Below are 11,852 nucleotides of genomic sequence, written 5' to 3' on the forward strand. Positions count from 1 at the left end.
TTCAAATCCTGAAAGATGATGCTGTGAAAATGCTGCACTCAATATGCCAGCAAATTTGGAAAACTCAGCAGTGGCCACAGGACTGGAAAAGGTCAGTTTTCGTTCCAATCCTACAGAAAGGCAATGCCAAAGAATGCTCAAACTACCGCACAATTGGACTCATCTCACATGCTAGTAAAGTCATGCTCAAAATTCTCCAAGCCAGGCTTCAGCAATATGTGAACCATGAACTTCCAGATGTTCAAGCTGGTTTTAGAAAAGGCAGAGGAACCAGAGATCAAATTGCCAACATCTGCTGGATCATGGAAAAAGCAAGAGAGTTCCAGAAAAACATCTATTTCTGCTTTATTGACTATGCCAAAGCCTTTGACTGTGTGGATCACAATAAACTGTGGAACATTCTGAAAGAGATGGGAATACCAGAGCACCTGACCTGCCTCTTGAGAAACCTATATGCAGGTCAGGAAACAACAGTTAGAACTGGACATGGAACAACAGACTGGTTCCAAATAGGAAAAGGAGTATGTCAAGGCTGTATATTGTCACCCTGCTTATTTAACTTATATGCAGACTCATCATGAGAAACACTGGGCTGGAAGAAGCACAAGCTGGAATCAAGATTGCCGGGAGAGATATCAATAAGCTCAGATATACAGATTTTACCACCCTTATGGCAGAAAGTGAAGAGGAACTAAAAAGCCTCTTGATGAAAGTGAAAGTGGAGAGTGAAAAAGTTGGCTTAAATCTCAACATTCAGAAAACGAAGATCATGGCATCTGGTCCCATCACTTCATGGGAAATAGATGGGGAAACAGTGTCAGACTTTATTTTTTTGGGCTCCACAATCACTGTGGATGGTGACTGCAGCCATGAAATTAAAAGAGGCTTATGCCTTGGAAGAAAAGTTATGACCAACCTAGATTGCGTATTCAAAAGCAGAGACATTACTTTGCCAACAAAGGTCCATCTAGTCAAGACCACTGGTTTTTCCAGTGGTCATGTATGGATGTGAGAGTTGGACTGTGCAGAAAGCTGAGTGCCGAAGAATTGATGCTTTTGAACTGTGGTGTTGGAGAAGACTCTTGAGAGTCCCTTGGACTGCAAGGAGATCCAACCAGTCCATTCTGAAGGAGATCAGTCCTGGGTGTTCTTTGGAAGGTATGATGCTAAAGCTGAAACTCCAGTACTTTGGCCACCTCATGTGAAAAGTTAACTCATTGGAAAAGACTTTGATTCTGGGGGGAATTGCGGGCAGGAGGGAAAGGGGATGACAGAGGATGAGATGGCTGGATGGCATCACTGACTCGATGGACGTGAGTTTGAGTCAACTCCAGGAGTTGGTGATGGACAGGGAGGCCTGGCGTGCTGCGACTTATGGGGTCGCAGAGAGTCGGACACGACTTAGTGACTGAACTGAACTGAGTGGTAAAGAAGCCGCCTGGCAATGCAGGGAACATTAGAGACACAGGTTCGATCTCTGGGTCGGGAAGATCCCCTGGAGGAGGGCATGGCAACCACCTCCAGTGTTCCTGCCTGGAGAATCCCATGGACAGAGGAGCCTGGTGGGCTACAGTCCATGTTGTTGTTCAGTCACGCACTTGTATCTGACTGTTGTGACCCCATGGACTGCAGTACGCAAAGCTTCCCTGTCCTTCACCGTCTCCTGGAGTTGCTTAAACTCAGGCTTATTGAGTCGGTGATCACATCCAACTACCTCATCCTCTGTTGCCCCTTCTCCTCATGCAGGGTCGCAAAGAGTCAGACACAACTGAAGCGACTTAGCGTGCATGCACACTATGCATCAGGCATAGGGTAGAATACTATGGACTTTCAGCAAGTCACTACTTTTGTGGCAAAGTGTCAACTAAGAATAGAAGATAGAATATTTAAACTTGTGTTCTATGTCTTTCAGTTCAGTTCAGTTGCTCAGTCGTGTCCGACTCTTTGCGGCCCCATGGACTGCAGCACGCCAGGCCTCCCTGTCCATCACCAACTCCCAGAGTTTACTCAAATTCATGTCCATTGAGTTGGTGATGCCATCCAACCATCCCTGTGTCTTTACCAGCTTCTTGAAAGGATTTGCCTTCCAGTGTGATACAAGTCAAATAGAGAAAGGACTCTTAGCATTTGGATAATAGGATAGGGCAGGATAGACTGGGCCAGATGAATCCTATTCTTGATAAGTGTTACTAACTAACATCTGTAATAAAGGAATTATCAAGGCGTAGGGTGTCATAAAACTCCGCATAAACCTCTAGAAGAAACTTTCATGCTTTGCTCTTCTTTTCCTCTGTCATTTCTGTATATACATTTACCTTTCTAGTAATTGTTAAAATCAAGGAAATAAAACTTAAGTAAACTTCGTGTTTATGATTAAATGTGCTTAAGTTGCTAAATTTAGGCCTACAACCTTGACAGTTGTTGTAGTTTAGCTCTTACGTCACACTTTGTTTTCATTATGTCTAATGTTCACAAATATTTAATGTATCTGTTTTCAGGGTATAATTGCTTTGGAGATAATGCTTAATTTTCCAAGTTTTTCATAATTAAAATGTAGCCAGAAAGTTGTATTAACATGTTATATATTTAGTTATTTGCATTTAGGAAATAGTAGAGAAGTTTTTGATACATTGAAAGTGTAAAGGTTACCTTATTCTGCTTAGAATAAATGTTTCTTCACTATTATATTTGTGATGTTCCAGATATATATGCAGTATCGTGCATTCATATAAATGGAACATTTGAGATTTCCCTGGTGGTCCAGTGGTTAAGACTTCGTTCTTCGCCTGCAAGGGGCTTGCGTTTGATCCCTGGTTGAGAAACTAAGATCCTGCATGCCCTATGGCACAGGCAAAATTAAATAAATAAGTAAATACATAGAACATTTACCTTAGAACAGAGTTTTTATCAACTTTAAATTGTCACCTGCCCTTGCCATCTTCCTCTGTAAGGATTAAATCATGTGCTGCTCTGGCTGCTGACTTTCAATACCTCCCTAAGGCACTTCAAGGTAGAGATCAGGGAGGCGGCACGCTGTGCTCTGGGAAAACTGGCAGAGCAGGTCTCCAGAGAGTTAGATATTTTCAGGAGCTGATTTTATGAACCCAGTCCTTACACCTGCTCATATCTAGAAAAGCCCTAAATCCTTTGATGGTGACATCAGCTCCTTGTGACTAGCAGAAAGGCTTTGCAAAGATAAATGTTTGATTGCATGAACTCCGTATTCACCACCAGAACCAGCTATGTATTGACTTTGCCCCCTACCTCTTTGGAGCAGTTGCCCAGAGCTCTCTGAGGTGCTGTTTCCCAGGCTGCAGCCCTCCATTTGCCCCAGATAAAGCTTAACTCTTATGTTGTACGTTTTTTTCAGTCGACAGTTTCTGGAGTTAGTGGTTGTATAGTGGATTCTCCCCAGCCTCCCTTAGTGGTTTCCCTGTCCACAATTTCAGATATCTGCCACAGCAGATTACTGAAATTACCAATTTTGGACCAATTGCGGTGCAGAAAGATTAACTGGAAAATTCTAGAAATAATTCGGAAGTTTTAAATTGCACATTATTCTGAGTAACATGGTGAAATCTTCCTCTGTTCCACTTTTTTCCACCTGGGATGCCCTCTTATCTCAATCTGCTGCTAACATCCAACCAGCCACATCATCATGGCTTGATGGCCCAGAATCACCCAAAGCATGTGAGATCCTCCTTCTGAGATATTATCAGAAGGTCAGTAGTAGCTTAACGCTGTCTCATCATGTAGGCATTTTAATGTCTCATATCCTCACCAGAAGTGTGGTGAATATGGTACAGTAAGATATTTTGATAAAGAGACCACCTTCATATAACTTTTATTACAGTGGATCATTACAGTTGTCCTATTTCATTATTAGTTACTATTGGTAATCTCTTACTGTGCTGGTTTATAAGTTAAACTTTATTATAGGTATGTATGTGTGGAGCATCATCACTCTGCTCACAAAGCAGAGACATCACTTTTCTGACAAAGCTCTGTATAGTCACAGCTCTGGGTTTTCTAGTGGTCGTGTGTGGGATGTGAGAGCTGGACCATAAAGAAGGCTGAGTGCTGAAGAATCGATGCTTTTGAACTGTGGTGCCAGAGAAGTCTCTTGAGAGTCCCTTGATCTGCAAGGAGATCAAACCAGTCAATCTTAAAGGAAATCAACCCTGAATATTCATCGGAGGGACTGATGCTGAAGCTCCAATACTTTGGCCACATGATGGGAAGAGCTGACTCATTGGAAAAGACCGTGATCTTGAGGAAGACTGAAGGCAGGAGGAGAGCGGGACAACAGAGGATGAGATGGTTGGATGGCATCACCAACTCAATGGACATGAGTTTGAGTAAGCTCCGGGAGATGGTGAAGGACAGGGAGACCTGGAGTGCTGCAGTCCATGGGGTCGCAAAGAGTCGGGCACAACTGAGCGACTGAACTGATGGATGTGTAGGAAAAACATGTAAAGGATTTGGTACTGTCTGCAGTTTCAGGTATCCCCTGTTGGGGTCTTGGAATGTATCCCTCAGATAATTGGGGATTCCTGTAGTCCTTTGCTATATATTGAGCATCTAGTATGTGGGAGGCATTGCTGGATGCTGGGGATAAGATGCAGGTCTGAAGTTGAAAGTTTATAGTGGGATCATTAAAAGCAATATCCCTTTCGATTGTTAAAACTATTGAATATATAGTCAAGTCCTGATAATAGGTGCTGATGCAAAGAAAAGATACCTAAAGTCTAAAATGGTAAATAAGAATACAGAGACACACACTCATACACACATAGCCTATGGGCTTACTTTTGTTTAATATATTTTGTTTACATGATTGTTGTATCCTTTTGATTGACTTAGCTGTTTTTGTTCACCTAATTTTTTTTAGTATAATTAGTTGTGAATCAAAACTTCATTGGATCAAGTTATATCCAGATAGGGTCTTTCTCTTTCAGAGGTAGTGAGGTGTTGACAGCTATGGACAGAACGTTCAGTTTAAATCATTTTCTAGCCATGTGGCATTAGGCAAGTTGCTTAAAACTCAAAGTCTCAGTTATATCATCCTTAAAACCAGTATAATAATAAATTCTAATGGAGTTAAATGTGAAAATGTATTTAAAGTGCTTGGCAGAGTGTCTGATACCTGATCAGCTATCAATTAGCAGCTACCATTATTTTATTATTGTTAAGTTACCAAGTGGATGCTAGTTAATCAGCCAAGCAATAAACCAATCGGCAAGCATTGATTAACTACTTATGATATGTTAAGGATTAAGGGCCGGTGCCGGAGTTCAGCTCCAGCAGCCAGGGATTCAACCTGAAGGGGTGAGTGGTGTTGGCGAGAGAGAAACTGAGGCAGCCTCTCAGTTTTCTTGGACTGCCTGTTTATTTCAAGCTTATGGTTTTCTTTTATACTTTTACAAAAGCATTAGGTCAGAGGCTTGATGTTTTTCGTTCCCATGGACCCAGATTTATTTTTCTCCAAAAATCATTGTTGCCCCTCAAAAGGAGTTCCTTCTTCAGCGATTCTCTTACCTACTTTTTCTCATGTGTCCTTGTGAATACACTGTAACTCATGCTAATGTCTGGGCTGCATACCACATTCCTCAGTTTAATTCTTACCTTTCTAAGTCCTGTTTGCCGCTAGTATCCTAAGCTCACTATTTCTTAGAAAGGGCTTCTACCTAATAATATCTCTAAAGTCCCTAATTTCTATAAGCTATAGTAGAATATGCTAACATTACAGCAATCATTAAATCTTTAGCTTCTAACTATTTTAATTATTCCTAAACCCTAAATTCAGCAAACTCCTTTGCCATAAACTTTTCTCACAAATGGGCCTCAGATAGCAATCCCTCCCATGGCCTCAAGCTGCGGCCTGTGTGCTCACCCTGGAACACTTTTTTGTAAAAGTCCTTGAACAAATGTCAGTGATTAACTTTATGAGTTATTCTTTGAGAACAGCTGCAGAAGGCTTTATGCCTTTTCATGCTCCTCTCAAAAACTATTGTTTTCAGTCAACTCAGCCATGGAAAGGGAAAAACAAGTCAGAATCACAAAGCCTAACTCCTTCATTCCGGGTCTGTGCCTACGGAACAAAGGGAGGGAGTTTAGGGCCGTGCCTCTATTTTGTCAGTAATGCCTAACGCGGCTCCCGACAGGCCAGGGAACTGGGAATAAGACTTACTGCAGAACTATGTTGATTGGACATTTTGAGCCAGAACTGTGTCGAATCACTTGAGATGATGGTCCACAAAGGAGGAGCCAACTTGAGAAGAGTTGGCATTTCCTGTTGAACAAACAGGAGGGTGGGTTTGTAATTATGTTTGCTATTTGAAGAGAGGAACCACATCATGGTTGTTTTCCTATCCCCAAGATTAGGTACAGAGCTTGACATATGGTAGGTAATTTATAAGTAATAGTTGTGGATGAAGAGATACGAATGTGTATGCATACATGCTCATATGTTTGCGTGCGTGCTCAGTCGCTCAGTCATGTCCTTCTCTTTTGCGCCCTGATGAACTGTAGCCTGCTAGGCTCCTCTGTTCATTCTTGGGTTTCCCAGACAAGAATACTAGAGTGGGTTGCCATTTCCTTCTCCAGGGGATCTTCCTGACCCAGAAATTGAACCCGTGTCTCCTGTGGCTCCTGCATTGGCAGACGGATTCTTTACCACTCACACCACCTGGGAAGCCCTGCTTACCTGTTTATGTGTAGATAAAAGATGTGGTGACCTGTGGCTATAGGTGTTTGTTCATTCTCTCCTCCTCTCTCTCTCTCCCCTTCCCTCCCTCTCTTCCCCACTCCTCCTTTCCCTTTCCTTCAATGAGTGTCTGTGTGTTGGCCAGTCTGGGGAAATAAAAACAAGAAAACAGTACAAAAATATGTCCCCAGTGAAAAAAAGCCCATGACTTATATCCCAGAGATTCCTGCTCTCCAAGCAGTGCAGTGAACTTGATAAATAGGGCCCAATTGAAGGATTTATAATCCTAATGAAGGGATTTCCAGTCAAAAGGGTCTCTATAGAACCATTTCTGATCAGCTTATAGATTTCGTAGGCTATCTGGGATGCTTAGCTAACTGATATGATACTTGGTTTTCTCCATTGTTATACTTTAACTTCATTTTCTATTATTAGTTCTTTCGGGAGATGTGAGTAGCTGCAATGAAACAATTAGGAGATGAATTGTGAGACAATCTAAGGCAATTGCGGTTCACAGGAACGTAAGCATTGAATAGATTAGGGTTTGCAGAAATGTGATTTTGTTCCTTCTCATGAAATCCGTTATTTAGATCGTTTGTGAAGTGACATGTAGCAACAAATTTAAAGCTATGGCTGTATTGGTTAAAAATACTTAAGAAATAATTTTCGTATATAAAATGTGGATCTTTAAAAAGATCATTATAATTCAGATTGCAAGTGTAATGATGATGCCATTTTTACGTAAGCTGGAAACTGAGTTTGAGAGCATAGTATTGTGACTTGCCCAACATTGCACAACTTGTGTTGGAAACAGGATATGAACACAGATTTCTTGTATTTTCCCCTTTATTTACTGCCAGTAAAATGACTCACGTTTCTGTCTTTTCATTGATTTCTTTAGTGTTGAATTTAAATTTGTTGTTATTATAGTCAAAAGATTACCATATCCTTTCTTATTTGTTTTTAGTCTGTATAAATTTTGGATTAGAAGTCATCAGTAATTTTTTTAGAAAAATTAAAACCTAATATTTCCACATAAAAGATATCTGTGACTGGAAAAAATGAATCAGCATTGTTTAATTTTGTTTTGTTTCTAATTTGACCATCTGTTTAGGATTGTTCTTTTTCATGAGGTGAAAAAATGTATATGATTGTCAGATACCTGTTCTATAAAATAGTCACTCTGCTAAAATCACAGTTTTACATTTTTTACCAAGAACTCCTTAATAGTAGCAGGCAGAATTCTCTGTTTTTTTGTTTGTTTCTCCCCCACAAGTATGAGAAAGAAGTAGAAGTTAATGAGCTGTTGACTTGTAGCATTTATTTTAATGATTACACTTTAGGCCATTTTTAGGCAATCTATACTCTTTCTTCATCTTTTTTATATCGTGGAATAGACTAAAGCTATAACTTCCACATATTAATTTGAGGGCAAACTTTAAACCAGACACTTTAAATAAACACTAACTAGGATACTATGAGTAATTTCCTGTCAGGTTTCTCCCAATTAAAAAAAAAAAAAAACAAAATAATAATAAAATGGTCAAATTGAAGGCAAAATTATAAATTTATCATTTGTTATTTGTAAAGTGTTTTTTTTTTTTCTAATTTTATTTTATTTTTAAACTTTACATAATTGTATTAGTTTTGCCAAATATCAAAATGAATCCGCCACAGGTATACATGTGTTCCCCATCCTGAACCCTCCTCCCTCCTCCCTCCCCATACCATCCCTCTGGGTCGTCCCAGTGCACTAGCCCCAAGCATCCAGTATCGTGCATCGAACCTGGACTGGCAACTCGTTTCTTTCATGATATTTTACATGTTTCAATGCCATTCTCCCAAATCTTCCCACCCTCTCCCTCTCCCACAGAGTCCATAAGACTGTTCTATACATCAGTGTCTCTTTTGCTGTCTCGTACACCGGGTTATTGTTACCATCTTTCTAAATTCCATATATATGCGTTAGTATACTGTATTGATGTTTTTCCTTCTGGCTTACTTCACTCTGTATAATAGGCTCCAGTTTCATCCACCTCATTAGAACTGATTCAAATGTATTCTTTTTAATGGCTGAGTAATACTCCATTGTGTATATGTACCACAGCTTTCTTATCCATTCATCTGCTGATGGACATCTAGGTTGCTTCCATGTCCTGGCTATTATAAACAGTGCTGCGATGAACATTGGGGTACACGTGTCTCTTTCCCTTCTGGTTTCCTCAGTGTGTATGCCCAGCAGTGGGATTGCTGGATAATAAGGCAGTTCTATTTCCAGTTTTTTAAGGAATCTCCACACTGTTCTCCATAGTGGCTGTACTAGTTTGCATTCCCACCAACAGTGTAAGAGGGTTCCCTTTTCTCCACACCCTCTCCAGCATTTATTATTTGTAGACTTTTGGATCGCAGCCATTCTGACTGGTGTGAAATGTAAAGTGTTTTTAACTGAATCCCTGATAGCTGTTAAATCCAGAGTAGTCCTTACTTTTTCAGAGAATTGACGGAAACACCAGAGTGTTACCATGTGTGAATCACTCAGCCCGATGTTAGGAAACATGCTTAGAATGCGTCGATGGAGTGACCTTTACGTCCAGCTGTGGTGGAGGGAGGGGCAAGACCCACAGATGCATGAAAGGACATTTGGTCTCTACTTCCCAGACTGAAGCAGCTTCCCTGGTGGCTCAGATGGTAAAGAATCTGCCCACAATGTGGGAGACCTTCATCCCTTGGTGAAGGGAATGGCAACCCACTCCAGTATCCTTGCCTGGAGAATTCCATGGACCAAGCAGCCTGGCGGGCTACAGTTCATAGGGTCACAGGGTCGGACACGACTGGGTGACTAACACTTTCACACTTCCCCAGGCTGAAACGAAGATATGGAGAAGCCTCTTCCTACTTCTTTCCCATTGGCAGTGAACTCACTACCAACCATTTACAATCTAACCGATTGGTTTTAAGTGAATTTAAGGAGTGACATCCAAGTTTGTGTCTTTATGACCTCTGATTTGAATTTGAATTTGAGGCATTTCAAGTCATTTTGAAGGGCTTCCCTGGTCTCTGAAATTGTGAAGAAGCTGTCTGCCAATGCAGCAGGTATAAGAGATGTAGTTTCGATCCCTGGGTCTGGAAGATCCCCTGGAAGAGGAAATAGCAACCCTTTCCAGTATTCTTGCCTGGAAAGTCTCCTAGACAGAGGAGCCTGGCAGGCTACAGTCCATTGGGTCGAACACGACTGAGCGACTAACACTTTCACTTTTTGAGGCATTTAATCTTTTAACTTGCTGTCAGTTCAGTCACTCAGTTGTATCCGACTCGTTGTGACCCCATGGACTGTAGTACACCAGGCTTCCCTGTCCATCACCAACTCCTGGAGCTTACTCAAACTCATGTGCATTGAGTCAGTGATGCCATCCAACCATCTCATCCTCTGTTGTCCCCTTCTCCTCCCGCCTTCTATCTTTCCCAGCATCAGGGTCTTTTCAAATGAGTCAGTTCTTTGCATCAGCTGGCCAAAATATTGGAGCTTCAACTTCCGCATCAGTCTTTCCAGTGAACATTCAGGACTGATTTCTTTTAGGATTGACTGGTTGGATCTCCTTGCAGTTCAAGGGATTCTCAAGAGTCCTCTCCAACACCACAGTTCAAAGGCATCAATTCTTCAGCGCTCAACTTTCTTTATAGTCCAACTCTCACATCCATACATGACTACGGGAAAAGCATAGCTTTGACTATATGGATCTTGAACTTGCTGAGTGGTTGATAACTACAGGAGCTTGAGAAGAAAGAAGTCCTTGGAGCACTTTTCTCTAAAATCCTGTATTGCTAGTTTGGTTTCATTTCCTTGTGAAACTGTGAGTGATATCCAGAGTGTAGGAGTTAGACTGAATGATAGTATTAGTTGCTTGCGGGGTGTCAATTAGCCAAGAGGACTAGGCCGCCTAAAGGTTTCTACTGCCTGTGTGTCCGTGCTCTGCCAGATGCTGAGCAGACCTAGCTTGCCTCGTAGACCCTGAAAGGTTCATACAGTGAACGTCCAGCTTTGTTTACATAGCATTTATTTTATCACCATTGAAAGTGCTTGTTGACTCAGTCCATTTTTTTCATTTAATATTGAACAAGCAATATTCTTTAAATTTATGATAAGCCAATATGTAGAAGGTTTTTATTGTATACATGAGTTATATTATTTGGATATTTATTTTTCCAGTTTTTTCCCCTATAGCCTTTCATAGGAATAAATGTATACTTTAGCATCCTGTAAGGAAAAGAAAAAGAGGAGAGAAACAAATTCTGTTGGTTTTCTAAAGACACTGTAAGTTTATAAACATTTTTCTGGAGATGAATGGTGCATTTTCTTCTTTTGAAAATTAAACAATGTTCCTTCCAGATGCATAATTTAAAAAACTCTAGTTGTTTGTTTCCTGTCCATGTTTTGTTTCAGAAATAGAAATGCATCAAAAGTGGCTGATTTTAAATAACTAAATGTTATTTGTTTCCAGGCATTGACTTAAGAGAAATATGTCATAATTACAAAATGGTCCTAAAGTTTAATGAATGTGTAAAATACCCTTTAGAGGCATTTTTGTTTTCAACTGTGAATATTAATTTCTAGGAATGTATCCTAACACCTTCTTGATTGTGCTACCAATGACTTTTGTATTGTTCAATATTCTCCTAGAAAAAAATTACTAAAAACCCTGAGGCAAGAAGTGAAGAGGAACTAAAAAGCCTCTTGATGAAAGTGAAAGACGAGAGTGAAAAAGTTGGCTTAAAGCTCAGCATTCAGAAAACGAAGATCTTGGCATCTGGTTCCATCAATTCATGGCAAATAGATCGGGAAACAGTGTCAGATTTTATTTTTGGGGGCTCCAAAATCACTGCAGATGGTGATTGTAGCCATGAAATTAAAAGACGCTTACTCTTTGGAAGGAAGGTTATGACCAACCTAGATAGCATATTGAAAAGCAGAGACATTACTTTGCCAACAAAAGTCCGTCTAGTCAAGGCTATGGTTTTTCAAGTGGTCATGTATGGATGTGAGAGTTGGACTGTGAAGAAAGCTGAGCGCCAAAGAATTGATGCTTTTGAACTGTGGTGTCGGAGAAGACTCTTGAGAGTCCCTTGGACTGCAAGGAGATCCAACCAG

General features: G+C 40.6%; 1 protein-coding gene across 4 annotated transcripts in view; it reads left to right on the forward strand.

Annotated features, from left to right (window-relative positions):
* CEP128 (centrosomal protein 128kDa) overlaps window positions 1-11,852 on the forward strand; it is a 233,275-nt gene that overhangs the window by 177,517 nt on the left and 43,906 nt on the right. The window lies entirely within an intron of this gene.

Source organism: Bison bison, unplaced genomic scaffold (assembly GCF_000754665.1).
Source record: "Bison bison bison isolate TAMUID 2011002044 unplaced genomic scaffold, Bison_UMD1.0 scf7180017864296, whole genome shotgun sequence".
Lineage (NCBI taxonomy): Eukaryota > Metazoa > Chordata > Mammalia > Artiodactyla > Bovidae > Bison > Bison bison.